This window comes from Rhincodon typus, chromosome 1 (genome assembly GCF_021869965.1).
Source record: "Rhincodon typus isolate 14 chromosome 1, sRhiTyp1.1, whole genome shotgun sequence".
Taxonomy (NCBI): domain Eukaryota; kingdom Metazoa; phylum Chordata; class Chondrichthyes; order Orectolobiformes; family Rhincodontidae; genus Rhincodon; species Rhincodon typus.
In genome coordinates this window covers 148,588,337-148,592,460 of record NC_063332.1, presented here as the reverse complement: position 1 = coordinate 148,592,460, position 4,124 = coordinate 148,588,337, and the positions used below count along the sequence as shown (strand labels likewise).

At 45.2% G+C, this 4,124-nt stretch overlaps 1 non-coding gene across 1 annotated transcript; it reads left to right on the top strand.

Moving 5' to 3' along the window:
- The first annotated feature begins 1,206 nt into the window (after positions 1–1,206).
- On the top strand, positions 1,207–1,308 carry LOC125484969. The gene has a single exon (XR_007263756.1). It is a non-coding gene; the product is annotated as a U6 spliceosomal RNA (small nuclear RNA).
- The last annotated feature ends 2,816 nt before the right edge of the window (positions 1,309–4,124 follow it).

Sequence of the window (4,124 nt, the reverse complement as noted above, 5' to 3'; positions counted from 1 at the left end):
TATCATACTGAACAATTTGGTTTGGTCAGTTAATTGGATGGCTGGTTTGCAATGCAGACTGTTGCTAAAAGCATGGGTTCAAATTCTTCACCAGCTGAGGTTTCCATGAAAGACTCTTCTTTGCAATCTTGCCCTTCATCTGAGACATGGTGACCCTCAGGTTAAATCATCACCACTGTCTCTCTCAAATGATTGGTAGGATGTTGGTGGCTTTATCTTTTAATTACAATTTATTCAAATAAGAGCTCTTGTCTAATAAGTCAAATTGTATATCGGGCAACAAAATATCCAGTGCAATTGGCAATTAACTCTGTTGTAACACCACCTTGTACTAAAGAATCACATTTATTTGTTCCAACTCATTTACTTTGTGAGTAATGCATTAACTGTAGCTTTTTTTAATGGATTCAATTCTTCTGCTGTTAAAAAAATACAATTAGGATGTATAAATCTCCGAATGCCCACTCTCCCAATTCTCCATCACTCTGATGAGGTAACCAGTTTTAATTCAGGTGGAATATTGCAGTTATGTCGAGTGTCCCTTTGGTGGTACCAAAGCATGCAGGACCTTTTCTTGGAAACTGGATTCTTGGCCGCAAGCAATCATGCAGTGGCCAGCTAATTAGCCATTCAGAGTCAAGGGCCCAACCAATTATGCGGCAGGGAAGGGCATAAGGATGACAATCCTGCCATTACCTCACAGGGTCAGAGGGTTAGTCACCATCTCTGAACTGCGCACAGATGGGTATATATATTCTCTGTGCAAAGCAACCTGGCAAATTGAGTGGATATTTTGAAAATTCAAGTGCTGCTGCAAATATCTGGCATTATTAGACATGAAAATGTATAGTCTACTGTCAGCTTAACACTGGAAAAGTAACATATCTCACAAGTTTTAACAGCAGTTGAGGCTAACTGCTATTTCCACTAACAGGAATCTGCAGTCAAGCCAAAAAGATGTTTTCTCTGATTACACAAATGAGTAATGTAGTTGTGAATTTCAGTACCAGTGTGGTGCTATATATCCCAGTGACTGGAAAGTTATATCAAACAGTATATCCCTTCAATACTTTGCGATAGCACAGTACCAATTACACTCAACCACTTGCAAATCACTTAACATTAATGTCCATAATTAGATGTGATTCTGTGATTGAGCTGCACTTGATGAGCATTCAGAGTAAGTTAAAAATTACATGAGTGAGCTTGCTTCAGCAGCATGTATACTGACATTGGAAAGACAGAGAGAAGATTAGCATGCCCCTGTACAAGGATGGTGCACAGATCTGTGAAGTGTACAATAAAAGAATTGCACTAATGATAATTTGCAATTATTAATTTGAATCATAATTGGTTTGCTTAGAGTTGCTGGAAGCTTTATGTATTCATACAGAGTCAGCTGGAGAGAAGGTGAAATACCTCCTGGGTCCCAAATGTATTCACCATCATAATGATTCAATCATTTGGAGTTGACTTCATAACCAGTTTTCTTTTATCATGAATGGTCGCTCCTGTTAAAATTTGGCTTTTAGACAATACAGAAGACGACTGCTATACAATACAATAGCTACTAATTTAAGCCAGGACAAAAGTTCAAGTTCAGAGACAACAAGGTGCAGGGCTGGATGAACACAGCAGGCCAAGCAGCATCATAGGAGCAGAAAGGCTGACGTTTCGGGCCTAGACCCTTCATCAGAAATGGGGGAGGGGAAAGGGGTTCTGAAATAAATAGGGAGAGAGTGGGAGGCGGATAGAAGATGGATAGAGGAGAAGATAGGTGGAGAGGAAACAAACAGGTCGAAGAGGAGGGGATGGAGCCAGTAAAGGTGAGTGTAGGTGGGGAGTTAGGGAGGGGATAGGTCAGTCCAGGGAGGACGGACAGGTCAAGGGGGCGGGATGAGGTTAGTAGGCAGGAGATGGGGGTGCGGCTTGAGGTGGGAGGAGGGGATAGGTGGGAGGAAGAACAGGTTAGGGAGGCAGGGACGAGCTGGATTGGTTTTGGGATGCGGTAGGGGGAGGGGAGATTTTGAAACTTGTGAAATCCACATTGATACCATTGGGCTGCAGGGTTCCCAAGCGGAATATGAGTTGCTGTTCCTGCAACCTTCGGGTGGCATCGTTGTGGCACTGCAGGAGGCCCAGGATGGACACGTCGTCTGAGGAATGGGAGGAGGAGTTGAAATGGTTCGCGACTGGGAGGTGCAGTTGTTTATTGCGAACCGAGCGTAGGTGTTCTGCAAAGCGGTCCCCGAGCCTCCGCTTGGTTTCCCCGATGTAGAGGAGGCCACACCGGGTACAGCGGATGCAGTATACCACATTGGCAGATGTGCAGGTGAACACCTGCTTGATGTGGAAAGTCTTCTTGGGGCCTGGGATGGGGGTGAGGGAGGAGGTATGGGGGCAGGTGTAGCACTTCCTGCGGTTGCAGGGAAAAGTGTCGGGTGTGGTGAGGCTGGAGGGGAGTGTGGAGCGGACAAGGGAGTCACAGAGAGAGTGGTCCCTCCGGAAAGCAGATAAGGGTGGGGAGGGAAAGATGTCTTTGGTGGTGGGGTCGGATTGCAGATGGCGGAAGTGTCGGAGGATGATGCGTTGGATCCGGAGGTTGGTAGGGTGGTACGTGAGGACGAGGGGGATTCTTTTTTGGTTGTAATTGCGGGGACGGGGTGTGAGGGATGAGTTGCAGGAAATGTGGGAGGCACAGTTGAGGGCGTTCTCGACCACTGAGGGGGGGAAGTTGCGGTCCTTGAAAACGAGGACATCTGAGATGTACGGAAGTGGAATGCCTCATCCTGGGAGCAGATGCGGCGGAGGCAAAAGAATTGGGAATAGGGGATGGCATTTTTGCAGGAAGGTGGGTGGGAGGAGGAGTATTCTAGGTAGCTGTGGGAGTTGGTGGGCTTGAAATGGATATCGGTTTCTATTTGGTTTCTATTTCTCATCATCACAGCCTGCTTTCCCACTTTTTTTAGCACCATCCCTGAATTTTGCTGTTACCCTCTTTCCCTGCTTGCAGATCATTTATATAGATTGTAAATAGTTGACGTCTGAAAACTGAACCCTGCAGCACCCCACTCGTTACAGTTCACCATTTAGAAGGACCCATTTATCCTGACTTTCTGCTTTCTGGAGATGGAGACAGAGAGGTCCAGGAAGGAGAGAGAGGTATCAGAGATGGTCCAGGTGAACTTAAGGTTGGGGTGGAAGGTGTTGGTGAAGTGGATGAACTGTTCGAGCTCCTCGTGGGAGAACGAGGCGGCGCCGATACAGTCATCAATGTAACGGAGGAAGAGGTGGGGTTTAGGGCCAGTGTAGGTACAGAAGAGGGATTGTTCCACGTAATCATCCATGTTTCTTCTTTCCATTTCTAGGAAATAAGATACTTTTTCAGGCTCCTCACAGATCTTAGTATTACATGAAGGCAGGTACCACAGAACAAATGTGTCGTGCTGGATCAAATCAATTCCATTTGTAGCTTCATCTTCACTTCATACTAACATCAATTCCTCCAAGTTACAACCTTTAGGAACATAAGAATTAGGAGCTGGAGTAGACAGTTCAGCCCTTAGAACCTATTCCACCATTTAACCTGATCATAGCTGATCTCAACTCCACTTTCCTGCCTGCTCCTCATAGCCCTTTATCTTGCTTTTCATCAGAAGCATATCATTTTCTTTGTTGAATATGTTAATTCATTCTGCTTCCACTGTACCCTGTGGCAGTGAGTTCTATAGATTCACAGCCCTCTGAAAGAAGTAATTTCTCCACATCTCAGTTTTGAACCTGCCTCCTGTCACTCAATATATGACCTCTTGTTCCCCCCACAAGGGGGAACATCTGTTCCATGTCCACTTTATCGATCCCCTTTAGCATTTCATATACCTCAATCAAAATGCCCCTCATTCTTTTAAAGCCCAGCGAGTACAAGCCCAAGCTATTCAACTGCTCCTTGTATGACAGCCCTTTCATGCCTGGAATCAACCTGGTGAACCTCCTCTGAATTGCCTCCAGTGCTGTCACATTCTTCCTCAAGTAAGGAGACCAGAACTGGACACAATATATAATTAGAACAACACTTGTTTACATTTATAATCCAGTTCTTTTGTAATAAGTACAAGGATTCCATT